This window comes from Camelus bactrianus, chromosome X (genome assembly GCF_048773025.1).
Source record: "Camelus bactrianus isolate YW-2024 breed Bactrian camel chromosome X, ASM4877302v1, whole genome shotgun sequence".
Lineage (NCBI taxonomy): Eukaryota > Metazoa > Chordata > Mammalia > Artiodactyla > Camelidae > Camelus > Camelus bactrianus.
The window spans coordinates 53,566,330-53,583,995 of NC_133575.1; the positions used below are offsets into that span (position 1 = coordinate 53,566,330).

At 44.4% G+C, this 17,666-nt stretch overlaps 1 protein-coding gene across 16 annotated transcripts in view; it reads left to right on the top strand.

Moving 5' to 3' along the window:
* The window catches only part of LOC141576231 (uncharacterized), a 166,607-nt gene that overhangs the window by 97,910 nt on the left and 51,031 nt on the right, over nt 1–17,666 (top strand). For 14 of the 16 annotated variants that reach the window (XR_012504558.1, XR_012504559.1, XR_012504557.1 and 11 more), the window contains one exon: nt 15,796–16,369. The exons of the other annotated variants lie outside the window; for them this stretch is intronic. The gene's annotated coding sequence lies outside the window, so the exon portion shown is untranslated. The remainder of the gene's footprint in view (nt 1–15,795; nt 16,370–17,666) is intronic. 16 annotated transcript variants of the gene reach the window in all.

A 17,666-nucleotide genomic window follows, 5' to 3' on the forward strand; every position in this document is an offset into this window, starting at 1 on the left:
AGTGGGCTGAACATTTCCTGGTTGAACAAGAGGACTGTGACATGATGTGCTTGTATTTTGGAGAGAAGGGATTTGTGGGGACAAGCCTAGGGAGAACGCTCTCTGGCTGGGGAGTCAGCACAACAGGGAACCACAGAGAACCTGGCCGATCCCAGGGCCCCTGCTGGGGGAGTGGCTGCCCGCCAATTTGAGCCCTGGTAGCTGCTTCTGTCCCTTAGCTGGGGCCTCAGAGCTCCCTTCACTGGGGCCTCAGAGCTCCCTTCACAACCCAGTCCTGTTGATACAAGAAAACAGATGTGGGGCATGAGAAGGGCTGTGTCCCAGGCTTTGGTTGAGCCCCTGGGATGTGCCCCGCCAGATGTGGGTCCTTGGCTTCGTGCTGGAAAGTATTCAAGAGCAAGCCACTGTTGAGTCAAGGTAGATTTATTCAGAGAGATACATTGAAAGGCAAGAGAAAGGCCACGAGGTGTGGGGGTTGGGTGCTCAGATTAAAAGTAGGTCCACACTCCACAGACAAGAGTGTGGGCCTTCTCCGAAGAGGGAGAGAGAGGGGTGACCGCAAGGAGGAGGCGCTGTGTTGCTGGTTTTCATGGGCTTGGTGGTTTCATATGCTAATAATAGAACGACCAGCCTAAGGGCAAGGGGATGGAATTCCCAGGGATTTGGCCATTTCCCACCCTTTGACCTTTTGTGGCTAGCCTTGGGACTGCCATGGTGCTGGAGGCGTGTTATTCACCATGTTACTATTACAATGGGTGTATAATGAAGCTCAAGATCTGCTAGAAGTTAAATCTCTGCATCCTGAGCCTCAAGGCCTATTGGGGGTTGAATCCTTCACCATTTTGATGTTAATTGCTGTGGCCTTCCTTGAATGGCTGTGCTCTGCCCCCTTCCATCCTGTCTCACTGTGATGACACAGAGAGAGCGAAGGCCGGTCCCTGCCTGTGCTCCTGCTTTTAACAGGGGGAGGGGTGGGGTGGGCTGAGGATGACTCTGAGTGGTGAGAAGGATGTTTCAGATTTTCACACGTGGGATGTGGGGACCTGCCAGCAGCCACCGCAGATTTATCTCACGGGCATTATCGCTTGTGTCACTCATCTTTTTCTATTTTTCTTTTTTTTTTTTTTCAGTATTTAATCTAAATTGAATATCAGGTTGTTTTAGGAAGGAAATTTCTCTTTTTCTTTCCTTTGGGGCTCTTTTTGGGGCGTAGGTAATTAGGTGTATTATCTGTTAGTGGAGGCCCTGGGGCATGAACTCAGGACCCCGTGCACGCTAAGCACATGCTCTACCACTGAGCTCTACCACCCACCACATCATGTTGTTCTTTTTGCTTTAGCTGCCAAGAATCTTACAGCTGAATTTCTAGTCGGCCTTTAACACTTACCCTGACTTCATGGCATCCATTTTTATGACATTACCTCCCCCTGATTTCATTTAAGTATTGAATCTCCATTTTCTCTTCACTCTCACTTTTGTCTTTTTGTTGTTGTGGTTTTTAAGCTGTGTTTAAAAAATTGTTTAATTTCTCTTTTAGCAGGAGGCTGAAATTAAATAAATATGTAAACAAACTTCTCACACTTAAATGCTTTTATACATTCTAAGATGTTAAATAGTTACTTAAAAACTGAATTGAATACTAAATTTGTAACATTTTAAAAGTATTTTTTAATTTTTTATAAATGTATAGCTGATTTACAATATGATATATGTTTCAGGTGTAGAATAGATGCACAATATTTAACCTTATGCTGCATTTATAGTTGTTGTAAAACATTGGCTATATTCCCTGTGTTGTAAGATACATCCCTGTAGGTGTTTATGTTACATGGAGCAGTTTGTATAAGAAAGTTGGTTAACGCAGAGTCTGGGGCGTGGCTGTGTCTGACCCAGGTTCATGGTCACCCTGCCTTTCAGAGCCCAGGTCCTCACTTTTGTCTGCAGGGGAGCGAGTGGAGGCAGCTCTCATCAGCACTGGCATCACTCTCTGAGTGGCAGTGACAGCAGTGACAGTCTGTGGACGTGCAAAGTGTTGTTCCAGGAGCTTTACATGCATTTCTTCATTTAATGATTAAAGCCCTCCTGTGAGGTATCGTTTTATGTTTTTAATGAATAATATATTTTATTTTGATATTGATAGACTTCAAACCTCTGGAAAATTTACCTGAAATGTAGAATAAATGCTTAGATTCAGTTCACCTAAAAGGGCAATATTTGGATTTTTGTGTCTGGCTTATTTTTGCATAAAGTTTCAAGGTTCATCCATGTTGCAGCCTGAATCAGTACTTTATTCTTTTGGTTTGATAATATCCTTTTTCTTTTTTTTCGTTTTTGGTCTATTTAAAAATATTTTCATTGATTTCTAGTAAGTTTATAATGTTGCATCAGTTTCTTGTGTACAGCACAACACTTCAGTTATATAGGAACATACCTGTATTCATTTTCATATTCTTTTTAAACATACGTTACTATAAGGTATTAAATATATTTTCCTCTGCTATACAGTATAAACTTGCTGTTTATTCTATACATACTCAGTATCTACAAATATTGAACTCCCAATTTATTCCTTCCCACACCCTCTGCCCTCTGGTAACCATAGTTTGGTTTCTATGTCTCTGTGTCTGTTTCTATTCTGTAGAAAAGTTTATCTTTTTGTTTGTTTGTTTTTTGTTTATTTTTTTAGATTCCACATGTGAGCGATCTCATATGGTATTTTTCTTCCTCTTTCTGGCTTACTTCACTTAGAATGACATTCTCCAGGTCCACTGATGTTGCTGCAAATGGCATTATTTTATTATTTTTTTATGGCTGAATAGTAGTCTATTGTACAAATATACTACAACCTCTTTATCCATTCATCTGTCAGTGGAAATTTAGGTTGTTTCCATGTCTTGCTATTGTAAATAGTGCTGCTCTGAACATTGGGGTGTAGGTGTCTTTTTGAATTAGGGTTCCTTCTGGATATATGCCCAGGAGTGGGATTGCTGGGTCATATGGGAGGTCAATTTTTTGTCTTTTGAAGAACCTGTATAGTGCTAACCACAATGGCTCCACCAAACTGCATTCCCAGCACAGTGTAGGAGGGTTCCCTATTCTCCACAGCCTCTGCAGCATTGATTGTTTGTGAACTTCTGGATGATGGCTATTCTGACTGGTGAGAGGTGGTACTTGATTGTAGTTTTGATTTGCATTTCTCTGATAATGATATTGAGCATTTTTTCATGTGCCTATTGGCCATTTGTATGTCTTCATTGGAGAAAAGTTTGTTTAGGTCTTCTGCCCATTTTTGGATTGAATTGTTTGTTTTTCTTTCTTATTAAGTGTAAAAGCTGTTTACATATTCTGGGAATTAAGCCCTTGTCAGCCTCATTTATTGCAAATATTTTCTCCCATTCCATAGGCTGTCTTTTTGTTTTGCTTACTGTTTCCTTTGCTGTGCAAAAGCTTGTAAGTTTAATTGATCCCACTTGTATATTTTTGCTTGTATTTCTATTGCTTGAGTAGACTGCTCTAGGAGAACATTGCTGAGATATATGTCAGATGTTTTGCCTATGTTTTCTTCTAAGAGGTTTATAGTCTCTTGTATTCGTGTTTAAGTCTCTAAGCCATTTTGAATTTATTTTTGTCTATACTGTGAGGGAGTAGTCTAACTTCATTGATTTACATGCAGCTGTCCAGTTTTCCCTACAGCATTTGCTGAAGAGGCTGTCTTTACTCCATTGTATGTTCTCACCTCCTTTGTCAAAGATTCAATGACCAAAATTTTGTGGGAGTATTCTTGGTAATTTTCTTTATCCATTCATTGATGGATGGATATTGTTTGTAACTTTTGGCTACTCTGAGTGATACTGCTATGAATATTGATGTGCAAATTTTTGTGAGAATATGTTTTCATTCTGTTGGGTGTACAGTTGGCCCGCCATATGTGTAGTTTCCACTTCATGGATCCAGATGGCTGATTGTAAAGGGACTCGAACATCCTTGGATTATGGTATCCAGGGTGGGGGGTTCCTGAAACCAATCTCCCGAGGATACTGAGGGATGACTCTATACGTAGGAGTGGAAATGCTGAGCCATATAACTCTAACCTTTTGAGGAAACACCAGACTTCTCCAAAGAAGCTGCACCACTGTCCTTTCCACTGGCCATATATGAGGTTTCTCTGCCTCCTGAACGACACTTGTTTTTGTCCATGTTTTGATTATAACCATCCTAGTGGGTGTAAAATGAGATCTCATTTTGATTTTGATTTGGCTAGTGATGCTGAGCATCTTTTCATATGCTTTTTGGCCATTTGTGTATCTATTTAAATCCTTGGCAAATTTAAAAATTGGGCCAATTTTCTTTGTATTGTTCAGTTGTAAGCATTTGTTATATATCCTGGATACTAGTCTCTTATTAGATACATGCTTTGCAAAATTTTTCTCCTATTCTGCAGATTGTCCTTTCAGTTTAGTTTTCTTAACATTAAAACAATTTCTTTACAGGGGAGGTAATTAGATGTATTGCTTTATTTTATTTTTCTTGCCAAGCACGTACTCTATCACTTGAGCTACCCCCTTCCCCTGTCATTTCACTTTCTTGATGAAGTCCTTTGTAAGAAAAAGGTTTTAATTTTGATGCAGTCCAGTTTATCTGCTTTTATCTTCTGTCACTTGTGCTCTTTGTATTGTATCTAGGAAACCAAAGCCTATCCTAGGACCACAAAAATTTATACTGTGTCTTCTTTTAGAAAGTTTATAGGTTTGTTTTTATGTTTCTGTCTGTGATCCATTTTGAATTAAATTTTATTTGTTATATAAAATATGGGGGTCCAGATTCCAGATTCATTCTTTTGCCTGCAGATACCCAGGTGTCCCTGCACCATTTGTTGAATAGACTATTCTTTCAGTGGAGTGTTGTTGGCACTCTTGTGAAAAACTGACTGTAAATGTAAGTTTTTTCCCCCTGGGTTTTTATTGTGTCTCATAGATTTATTTATCCAAACTTATGCCATTACCATACTGACTTGAGTACTATAGCTTTTTAGTACCCTTTTAAAGTGAGTCCTCCAAATTTGCTCTGCTTTTTCAAGATTGTTTTGGCTGACCTGGGCCCCTTGCACTTCCATATGAATTTTGGGATCAGTTTTTCAATTTTTCCAAAGAAGTCAGCTGGAATTTTGATAGGGATTCCACTGAATTAGTAGATAACTTTGTGGAGTCTTAACATTTTTAACAATATTTTCTACCATTCCATGAAATTGGGATGTCTTCCATATATGTAAATCTTGTAAATTTCATTTCGGTGATACTTCAAAATGTTCAATGTTCAAATCTTGTAAATTATTGTTAAATATATCTCTCATTTTACTTTTAATGCTGTTGTAAATGGAAAGGCTGAGCTTCTTAAGGGTCAGTCTATATATCAATTTGTTTATTTCTAGAATTCCTACACAGCAAAAACCCTAGGTTTATACTTGCTACATAAATCTATCCACAACTCTTCCCACCCACTTGTTATAAGAACCCAAGAACCAAGTTAAGCTACCTGAACACCTACGTGGAAGTGAAAAATGAGACCCTTGGGTGGGGCTTTGTGCAGATGATACTGAGAGCTTATTCAGGTTGGCTTCATGTTAATTTCTTTAAACAATCCTTTCAGTGTATATAGTCAGGTACATTAAGAACATGCCCTTTTGATGTTCAGAGGAGCTAAGACTATCATTTTCAAATAATTTCTAGTGAGAGTGTTGTACTTGAAACCTAATTTGCATCAATCTTTGAAGATTTATGTTTCAGGAGCTTTGACTAAGGAACACATGTCTTTATTCAATGACAACTAAATGCTCAAGCAACATGTAAGAGTTTGAGCAAACTGCCCCCGCCCCGTAGTGCTGGTTGGCTGCAGATGTAACTGGAATCAGCGCTTACCTATGCCAGTACGCTAGCGCTGATCTACTCAAAGGGGTTTGTCCAACAGTTTGTCAGTAGTCTGTTGGACAAAGCCATAAAACATTGATTTAAGGTTGCTGGAATGGAATCTATTCTTATTAATATTAAGTAAGCACATATTGAGTGCTTACTGTATGTTGGGAATTGTCCCTCAGCCTCACATGTATATTATTTCTCTTAAAACCACACATATTGTCTTGTAATTCTCACTTTACAGATAAAGAGACTGAAAATTAGGTCTTCTCTCTTTTGGGGGGTGCTCATTATCAATGACGGGAAGTTGTAAGGGAAAAGATACTGATTCATCCTGAGAAAACATTTTTCTGAGAGTCAGCAATGAAGAGGGTGACCAGTGAAGAATGTGATCATTGTTCGAGTGCGACGAGCCCCGGGTTGTACGGAGTCAGCATCCTTGTCCTGGACAAGGCACGTTTAGAGCTGCGTGGTGAGTGAGGAGACGCCGCCGCACAAGGAACGCTGATGCCCGGCCGTTGGGCTGTGCTCAGGCCCGGTGGGGCTTTCTCCTAAGGGCAGTGGACCGTCATTGACAGATTTTAAGTAGGGGAGTGGGGTGCTCTCATAGATCCATTTTGTCTTGTAGAATGCTTGGAAACATTTAGAAGGCTCGGCAGGAGGTGATGTGGTGAGTCAGAGTAGAGTGGCTGCGAGGTGTAGCAGTGTTCAATTTTCAAGTGGTTTTCAGTTCCAGGTTTGTGGCTCAGTAGCCGTGTCACTTTGGATGACACACTCAAGGAAGTGAAACAATTTATCTAATCAATTAAAGCAGTGATGTACCGACTTCCCAGGACTGCTGCGGAGATCCAGTGAGATAACATGTGCACAATGTGCAGCGTGGTCCCCAGCACAGAGTCAGTGCTGAGTGAGTGCCAGTGAGTACGTGATAGGACAGGCGTGGGTGGTGGGACTCAGTACTGAGGAAATTTGGGCCCTGAAGGAGGGGTCCAGGCACATCTGTGAGTGATGGGCCTGAGCTGGGAGAGGCAAGGAGACCTTGCCCCCAGACCAGGGGCCCTGGGCAGGACGGCTATGGGAGGAACACCTTCAAGTCAGCTCTGTGCAGATGGAGATGGAAGTGCCCTTGAGATATCTAAGTGCAGTGTCACGAGCTCACAGAGGATGTCTGGGCCCAGGCTGTGCATTTTCCTATAATCTCAATCCCTGAGGATTCCGAGGTATTGATCCCTGAACGTGAAGGCATACTTTACAGGACAAGTGAATAGTAGTATCATCTCTGTCATCAAAGCTCACGTCTCTTTATTCATCACTCACTTTGCTAATTGGGTACTTACAGATCTCACTTCACCGCCCTCCCCTGGGCTCAGGCTCCACAGTAAAGAGCTGGTGAGCCTCCCTCTTTTCCAGAAGAAGACACATTTAGCTGGTAGCCTTCTATACATCACCAGATTTAGAATTTTAGTTTGTTGTTTTAATTCTATTTTCTGTTGGCCATCTCCTGACAGGAGAGAAGATTTACCTCATGGTCATGTTTCAATTAGCTGTTACTGAGAATTGCTGATCTGATCCATAGTGTATGTATTTTATTTACTTTTTTAGAGAATTTATCATTTTTCTGTCTTTGCCCTTTAATTTTGTATGCCCCTTCAAGGCTCTATCCTATTTGGGGCTTATTTTTTTTTAATTAAAAAATGTCTCTTAGCAGTTAAGAAAACAAAGGCAAAGAAAAAATGCACATGATTCCTAAATTTAGAAAATATCTAGTATGTTTTCTGTCTCGGCAATGGAGGGTTCTAGAAACTCTTGAAAACCTTCATTACAGAAGTTCCTTAAAATGCTGATTAAGAAAGAAAACCTTCCTTCCTCATCTTTCAAGCTGGACAGCTAATTGTCAAGAAAATGAGGGGAAATCCTCAGAAGCCAAGGCAAATCAGAAAGCAGGGATTCTGGGAGATAAGCGAGCCTTAGAAGCCCTGGGGTGCCGGTTGGCTCCTTAACTGAGTTTCAGTTGCCTTGACAGGAGGGCAGGAATAGAGCCCCACGCCTCTCACACTGGGAGTTGGATGGCCGATCATATTTCAGGCCAAGCCCATCCCTAGAAGCCTGGTTTACTAAAGGGTGAACTAGGAAAAAAAATTACTCAATGCAAGAAATTAAGGAAATTCAATTTTGTTGGAAGAGGGGAAAAATAACAAATCCAAAGTAAGGATACAGTTTAAAGCTGTTCTGGCATGAGAGTGACCACATACTCCTGGCAGAAAAGCACAGCTACTCCTGGAATGAGAAGTTGTGTTTTGAAAGAATCAGTGAACAGCCATTCAGAAAAAGGCCTCCAGAGTCTTGTGGATCAAGATACTGGACGGCAAACACCTCTCTTCGAAGGTCTCATTCAAATAACCAGGAAGGTTTTAAAGGAAAGAAGCCATAATCATAGTTGTATTTATTGACATTACTATATGCTAGGAATTCAGAGGTGACTATGGAGTTGTCTCCTCTTTTATGGACCTTACTTTCTCTTTGGGGAGACAAACTGCCATAGGTGGGGAGCTTGGTGGAGGGAGGTGTTAGTCTGTTGTAATTAGCCAGGAGAGGAGATTAAGAAAGCAGTGAAGGGTGGGTGAACTTTTTAGCTGAGGACAGTCTTGTTCAGTTGGCTTTTAATTGCAGGCTCGATGAGTTGTCACTGGAGGGAATTGATCTTACGGATGATGGACTTAGCTCAGGCCTCTTTAGAATGGCCAAGAGAACCTGGAGAAAGACAGTCAAATCTGTGCAGACATTAAAGTTCACTTGAATGTGCTCCATCCCTGAGCCAAACTTACAAATATGCAGCACTTCTTGAGGACAGAGAAGTGGTTTTTAAGGTTCTCCAAGAATGAATCCCAGGGAACCGAGATGGCCAGTTGTCAAACTGTGACTTTGCTCTTTGGATGGTGTACCCACCATGGGTATTGGCCTTTTATAGGTTTCCATTTCTCTTTAATACATGTCAGGTGATGAGGACGTGGGCACAAGCGTTTGACACCTTGTCGAGGTGACTTTGGGTACCTGCCTAGAAGCACGGGCACAGTTGCGGCTGCGTCATACGTCTTGCCGCCCATCCCGTTCCCCGGCTCCTTGATCACGGCTGAGTGGTTCCTTGTTGACCTGTCTGTCTCCTCTGTGACATCATAACCCATGAAAAGACCGGAGCGTATTAACTTGGCTTTGTTAAAGTCAAAGGAACAGATCTAATATGGAGTCAGATTTGTTCTTTCCTATTTCAGTAGTGCCATGGAGAAGGCATTTTGGGCAGCTTTTTGTAGGGTTCTTGAGGCTTTCTCTCTCAGCCTCTGGGCGCCTCTATTGAAAACCCTTCATAGCTCTCTGGCCTGCTGGAAAACCACTCCGACTGTTTTGCCCTGAAGATGTGTTCTGTTTATAACTCATCTCTACTCCTTGGAAAACAACTCAATAAAAACTCAGTTGGTTTTCCACCAGCCATGGGCAGGGGTGAGGGACAGCATGTTATTATTTCATAAAATAATAATATAATAATAATAATTATAATTATAATAATTAATAATACTAATAATAAAAGAAGTCTTAAAACAGCACTGGGCACATAGGAGAGAGTCAATAAATGCTTCCTGGCTTAAATCAAAAGTGATAACTCAGTGATTCCATGGCTGCTGTATTTGCTGAGCTGGTTACTCCTTTGCTCCATTACACATTTTTTTTAACTGAAAAAGAAATACATGCATATGGTTAAAAAAAATTTCAAACAGAGCACAAAAGTACACAATTGAAAGAAGTTTTCCCTCATCCTCTGTTCTTTCAGCCCTCCCTGGAGATGCCACTGTTTACTATCCTTTGTGTGCTTTTCCAGATATGTATGCACATTCCCACCTATGTATGTAAATTCCTGTAAAGTTTTAGTTATTTTTAACTTAAAGGGATTTAAATCCCCAAGTGGCTTCTGGCCCGGTAATAGAAAAGAACAAATCTGACTCCATATTAGATCTGTTCCTTTGACTTTAACTCTGTGCTCTGCCTCCTAGGCTTCATCTTGCTTGTAAAACAATGTTGCCTACAGCCTGAAATATACAGGAGAGCCTATTCTGAAGGCTCTGACCTTTAAGGATATTTAACACTTTTTCATTCATAAAAAGATAACAAGTTGCAGAATAGAAAAGAACGTTTGTTTTGTTGGAGGTTTACAGAGATTTGACCCAGGCAGATAGCTGCAAGAACAAAGGATTCTAACAACAAAGAATTCCTACACCAAGAAGTTTGCAACAGCCAAGCACGTAGGAAAGGAGCCTGAATTCTGACTTGGGGAGATGGTTTTCCAGGACATTAGTTTGCCGTCTAGGTCTACAGAAACTTGCTATTCCATGCCCCAACACCTGGTCTCCCAACTTATTGGCCTGTCCTGCACTGAGGAGAATGAATTTGGACTCGGTAACTCTCCTATCTACCTAGCAAGCTGGGCACTGGAACTGAGGACAGCTCTCCCACACCCAGGGACCTTCTGTGAGCCCTTGACTGTTCCACTAGGGTGGGGTGTGGTTTACCCAGGAGGGATGGGGACTATGCACCAACACTCAGGCAGTCTGCTCTGTCTGGGGCTCTGATCTTGTACCTCCCGCTCCCCGCCAGCCCAACACCTGGGACAGTGGAGCTAAGGCAGAGATCGTGCCTGCCTGTTTCCCAGCGTGTAAAAGGGGAATATGTACTCTTCCCAAGGTAGTTCTGAGCGACAACACCTGCGGGTGCTTGGTTCCCAGAGCAACAGGAAACCAAGCTCCGCGTGGGGGCAACGGGTATGACCACCGTAGGGGTTGTGCAGAGTCATCAGCTGGAGGGCTGGACCAGGGAGGTAAAACTTGAGCTGCGGGCCTTGAAGGGTTAGAGAAGGGTACAGAGGCAGGACTGCTTGCCTCCTTCGGGGTGCCCCCAGAGGTAAAGCTTTTTCTCTCCATCTCCGCTACTCCCCTCCCCTCTCCAGATCCCTCCCTTCTCTCTGCTCCTCCTGTCCATCTGTCTCCCTCCACTTTTCCCCTCCTCTCCTCCTCCTCCCATCTTCTCCCTCCCTCGCTGCCACAGCTTCTCTGGCAGAACCCAGAGAGGATCAATGGCCCTCCTACGCATGCGCAGTCGGTGCCAGCTGGACCGCGGGTTGGAAGCTCCAGCTCCGATCCGGGGCCGGGGCCTCTGGCTGTGGAAGTGCAAGGTGGGGGCTCCCGGGAAAGGGGTCAGGCGGCTGCGGGAGGGCAGTCCGCCTGTCACAGCCCGTGAGGGCTCGAGTCAGCGTGTGTTCAGCTGAGGGGCTCGGGCCAGGCCCCTCTGCCCGCGCCACCTGCCCGGCGCCCCGGCCACAGCTGTCCAGGGCCAGGTGTGCACCTGCCGCCTCTCGCCCCAGCCAGGCTCCCCTCAGTCCGCGGCTGGCGTCCCCTTCCCCTCTCCCGCCCGCGAGTCCTCTCCTCCCGGGCTTCCTCTCCTCGGCCGCCGACCCGTCCCCGTCCCTGGGCGGGCTGGGTCTGCCGACCCAGACGGGGGCGGGCGGCTGGGGCTGGGGCTGGCCTCCGAGCGGGGCTGCAGCCCGCGTCACCACCCCCAACCCCGCTTTCCCTGCCCCGCGACCCCGGGGCTGCCCTCCTCTCCCTTTCCCGCTCCCTGAGGACCAGCTCAGCGGCGTGGGCACTGCTCCCCGGGCTGAGAGCCTCTGGCTGTAAAGCCCAGCTTCTCCTGGGGGAGTCGAGAATAGGGAGCGCCAGTGCTGAGCGAGCTTCCGTCTCCTCCCTCAGTGTTTCTGCCCTAGGTAAGTACCTTGAACACTTTCAGGTGTTGTGATGGCGGTGCTTGTTGATGTCACATGTTTTTATAGTGAGAGGGATTACAGTGCTGAAAGCAGGGCTTGGTTCAGTTAAAAATGAGCTGAAGGCATGAGGCATTGACATCCTCCTTCCTTCCCTCTCCCAGGGTGAAACGTGTGACCCTCGATTTTAAAAAGATAGTCACAGTCCCTAACTAGCCCAGCCCAGCTAGTGTGTGTTAACAGGAACAGAACCACCAGAGGCGTTGGAGACCTAGGGACATTGCAGTCCTAAAGAGTTCCTGGCACAGTTTGGTTTGTTTTGGTTTTTTGTTTTTCTTAAATTGTGGGGCAGACTAGTTGTATAGAGGGGAAAATAATTGTCAAGAAATATTTTTTCATGTAACAGCTTTATTGTGATATTGTTCACACACCATGAAGTCCATCCATCTAAATGGTACAATTCAGCAGCTTTTAGCATATTCACAGTTGTGCAACCATTATTATTCCAGAACGTTTTCATCACTTCAGAAAGAACAGTGGAAATGAATGACCTATCCACCCCTCTCCAGTGGTGGTTCTAAACAAGTTTCTTGGCTATTCCTGACCATAAATTAACTTGTTACATTCCATGAAAAATCTGGTAGGAATTCTAATCAGAATTGCATTGAATCTGTCTATCAAAACAGGAAGAATTAATATCTTTATGGCATAAACTTCTTCTACCCATGCATATATCTGGGACCCTATCTTTTCATCTGTCCAGAGCCTGGCCCATAGGATGTCCTCACTAATTTTTGGGCTTGTGAATGATGAGATTCTATACATCGTTAGTTGCAACTGTAGACTTTCACAGAAGAGAAAAGTAACCTCAGTGAAGCCAAGTGACTCTCTGATGGTCAGAAAGAGTGACAGTCAGTGCTGGAGTGATCCAGTGGACTTGGTGCTTGCAACCAGAATTCTCCACCACCTACAGCTAAGGGGATTACAGTGTTCTTTTATTTTTTCTTAATGGCTTTGCTTTTATTTTTACTTATTTTTTTAAATTATTTTTTATTGAAGTGTAGTCAATTTACAATGTTAGTTTCAGGTGTACAGCAGAGATTCAGTTATAAACATATGCATATGTATATACATATGTTTTAGATTGTTTTTAGTACAACTCATTACAAGAAATTGAATATAGTTCCCTGTGCTATATAGTAGGTCCTTGTCATTTATTTTATATTTATTAATTTGTATCTGTTAATCCCCCCTTTCCTGCCTGCTAACCACAGTTTGCTTTCTATGTCCATGAGTCCATTCCTAGCAGCAGCGTTTTTCATAGTAATATATGCTGGTTGGCTGCTTTCAGTTTCAGTAATTCCATCTTATATGTGGGCACTTTTCTTCTGGTGGGCCTTTATGTGGTTTGCAAACGTGGTAATAGAGATCTGTATTTGGGAGTATTTCAGGTCTCATGTAGTCCCTGGTACACAGCGCCCACTGAGCTGATGCTTGAACTGGGGAAAAAAGCACAGTAAATGTTGGAATTTCCACTATGGTTGAGACTTCCAGATTTCTATAACCTGTTTAGCCCACCTTAATTTTGGCTGCACCCATACTGGGTAATTTGGTGGAAATTCATGGTATGGTGGTGTAGAGACAGGGCCTTGTATGCTTCTTCTCTTTCCTTTTTCTAACACGCATTCTCCTGGGCCTTCCAGATCCTCCCCCAGAAGTGCCCAGGCCTGGCTTGGTGCTGCACTGAGGCAATATTTGTTAATAAGGCCCTTTCCTCATCTCTTCTGAGCCTCCGTTTCCTTCTCTGCACAATGAGGGCTTAGACTAGATAAGTGCTTTTCAGTTTCTTTTAAAGCCATGTTTCCTTTGAGAAACAGAAAATGCAAATCTCTCCTCCCATCCCAAACCTTTAGATTTTGATGCGTCCTCCAAGGAGTGACATAGCACTTTGTGGAAAATTGATGTGATTGTGATTCCAGGTGGCACAGAAAAGACTCTTCAGAGATTTCCTGCAGGGAGAGGGCAGGAAAGGGGCAGTATGTCACACTTTCTAGTGTGAGCACTGGAGCAGGTGCTTGGGTTTAAATACGGTGTCTGACGTGGCCTCTCTCTAACCTTGTACAATGTGATAAACCTCTCTCCCTCAGTTTCTTAATGTGTCAAGTTGGGGTGATAATATTTTAGGGCTTTTGTGAAACATTATACACATAAGCCATTTGTGTCTCGGTAGAAACAAGACCTGCTAGGGAGTCAGGGATTTCTTTAAAAAAAAAAAAATCTTGTCCATAGTAGTCTGTCTGTTTGCATTTTGAAGTTCCTAGAGAGTGAGGGTTGAGTCTAAAGTCCATCGTGGGACAGGTGGCCCATGGGTCTGTGTGCCCTAGATTGCCCCCTCCTCCCCAGTCCTCTTCCTCTCAGTCCAGGATGAAGTTCCCTAGTAGATTTACACAGAGGTCTTGTGGAAATGGCTTTTCATTTTATTGTTTCACCAAGAAGGGCTGCCATCATGATCTCTGTGGTCAGGTTTTGGTGACCTGAAGGCTATGCAATTGGGGGTTTCTACTTAATAAAAAGAAAAAAATTACAAATACAAAATTAGACTTGGGTGGTGACAGGGGCTCTTAGAAGTTGGGACCATTAGTTTTGTTAGCTTCAGGTGCAGTGGCCTCTAGCCAGGAGGACCCATCCTCGTGCTCTGAAGTTGGAAGGACCAGTGGGTTCAGTGGGAATGTTAACTGAGTGTATCTCATGGGCTGGGCATTGTCCTATTTGTACTGTGTGTTCCTTATTTGAGACAGTGAGCTCATTTAATCTCAATAGCCTCTTTAAATAATTAGAAATTTTTATTTTGAGATGTAATGTAGATTCCCATGTAGTTGTAAGAGATAATATGGAGAGGGCCTATGGACTCTTTGCCCAATTTTCCTTAATGGTTCCATCTTGCAAAGTTGGGGTACAATTCATTACTGACTCACTAACACTTTGAGGTTTGTGTTATTGCCCTCATTTAGATTCATGATTAAACTGGGGCTTAGAGAAGCACACAGGCCTGTCCAGGTCACCCACATGGTTAGTGTAGAGTCGGGTGGAACTTGGGCTTGGGATTTCCAGGCAGTACCATTATGATGGTCTGTGGCAGGGAGCAGCATTCACTTTGCTTGTTTATTCATTCATTCAAGAAACATTTATTGAGTAACCTCTGTGGGTCAGATGCTTCCATAGGGTTATCTGATTCTTCAGCAGTACTGAGAATCAGGTAATGTTTTCTTTTTTTAATCTGATAAAATTAGATCTGAGAAGTTATAACCCCCCCAAAGGAAATATAGCTCATAAAGGAGCGATAGTAAATTTGTACAGTCCCCCCTTTTTATGCAGGTGGTACCCTAGGCATTTTACATTTGCAAACTTGCATAATTCAGATATAGTCTTGTAAGGCAAGGATTTTTTTTTTTTAATTTAAGTATACTCAAGTTTACAATGTTGTGCCAAATGCAAGGTGTTTTTTGATTTTGAATAAAAAAATTTTTTTGAGGAGGGTAATTAGGTTTATTTATTTGTTTCATTTTTTAAAATGAGGTACTGAGGATTGAACCCATGACCTCGTACATGCTAAGCACGTGCTCTACCACTGAACTGTACCGTCCTCCACAAGGCAAGTTTTCTTATCCATTATACTGCAGCTTAGGAGTTCAAATAAATTGGAGTTGAAATCCAGATCTTTTGATCCCACTGTGGTTCTTTTCTTTATATTCTGCTGAAGGGGGGGTGGGGAAAGCAGTTCCTTTGTTCATTTCTTTATTCAGCAGTTTTGAGCACTGACTTTGCATCAGGTTCTGGCTAGGTGCTTGGAAACAGAAAACAAGAAATGACCCTTCTCTGCAGGGGCAGGAAGCCTAGACCAAAAGCTGGGTAATGTGATCCGAGCTATGTTAGCCATGTGCAGACTCTGAGGACAAACTGTACCCCCGGCTTTGCTTGGGATTCCCTTGCCTTCTGGCTGGTACACACCAGGTCACCGCAACCCAGAGGGGTCCGCAGCACACAGCACAGTATGTACCTCGATCTCCTCTCCCCTCTCGGCAGGGCCTGCAACATGAGCATCCCTGACTACGTGCAGTGTCCTTAGGACTACGAGACTCTCCCCGTGGTGGTCCAACCCATGGGGATCATCTCAGAGGAGAATTTCTTTTGCATCTATAAGCGAATCTCCTTGGTGAGCCAGATCAGCCCGTGCGGCTCCCAGTGGGCACTCTGTATCCACTACAGGCACCACTATGCGCCCGAGAATGGGTGGAGCGACTTCCAGACCCACCGCAAGGTCGTGGGCCTTTTCACCATTACCGACTGCCTCTCGGCCAAGACCTTCGAGAAGCTCCACGTGCAGAGGAGCTGTATGGCACCACGGCTTAATGACTCTCAGCTCTTTGTCTTTGTGCTGCATGGGGAGGTAGCCGAGCAGCCGTGCACCGACGTGGCCTTCAATCTACGAGGACTGCAGGGTGGTGGAGAAGAGGATCGAGGACTTCACTGAGTCACTCTTCATCTTGCTCAAGTCCAAGTGGCTGGGTGGGGCCCCCAACAAGTCTGGGGACAAGATCCCCCTCCTCTGCGTCCTGTTTGAGAAGGAGGACTTCATGGGACTGGACACAGACAGCAGGTAAGTCTACCTGGAGGCCCGTCCGCCCTGGCTGTGTGCCGGGTTGCTTCCCTACATCCAGAAAGGGATCAGCAAGGAAGAGGGCTGTCTTGTAGCCAAGCGGGGAGGGAGGTGCAGCCCGCCGGTTTACGGACCTTTAAAAGTGAATCCGCCTTTGTTTCAGAGAGATCCTTTTAGGGTTAGTGTGGACAGTTACTCCAGCTTTTCAGCCAGGACCCCTGGTGGGATCCCTGGAGTTGCTGTCCAATAGAGTAGCCACAGCCACTGACGCTAGGAGCGCTGGGAAGGAGGCTGCTCTGAGCTGAGATGTGCTGTAGGTCAAATGCACATCAGATGCTGGGACTTGTCTAGTAAAAAGAATGTAAACTATCTTGTTACTTTCTATATTGATTACATGTCAAAATGATAGTATTTTACATACAGTAGATTAAGTAAGATCTGTTCTTAAAATCAGTTTCTAGTATTTGTTTTTTGTTTGTTTCTTTGTTTACCGTTTTAAATGTGGCAACTGGGAAACTTTCTTTACATGGCTCTCATTTCATTTCTGTTGGGAAGCCTCTCCTGGGACAGTCTCATCCCTTTGCTTATAGATGAGATGCTGAATCCCGAGATGCAGAACGAGGCGCTGGTTGAGCTGGGGGTGGAGCCGGTGTCTCCTGCCTCCCAGGCCCAGCACCTGCACGGCTCAGGCCCTCTCTTCCTGCCCGACAGCCACCATGCCAAGTTAGGGCATCAGAAACACCGCCAGGGACTTCCGAATGAACTCCTTACGCAGGGAAAGGCATATCACGGAGTTTGGGACAGAGCAGGGAAAGTTTCATTCTCACTTTGTCCCTGTGATTAAGTCAACGGCCCCACTTTGCCTCGGAAGTGCAGACGAGCTCTTCTGGGCTGCCTAACCCCCCAACTTCTGCTCTTTTTCCCCGTGTATCGTGCTATCCCTCGGGCAGAAGAGGGTGAGATGCCTTTGCCGAGAGGTGGTCCCCCTTTGCTGGGGAGAGTGAGGGAAGCTGTGTCCCCCCGGCCTACGGCCTCGGGCCTTGAGTCTGGAGAGCGTTCATGGCGGTCCCACAGGTGACGGTCGGAGGACCTGGTACGTGCTGCTGGGCCCACTGTGGAGGCGGTGCTCTGTGATTCTTGAACTTCCCTAAGATCAGATCCTACTTTCTGCTTGTTGGTAAGTTGGAGAAGAAGATGCCAGAGAATTGATAAACAGAAACTCCAGAGCAGCCCTGTGAGTGAGAGGCACAGGGGACCCGAGTCCCACCTGCGTGTGGTGCCTGGCGGGCTCTCGATG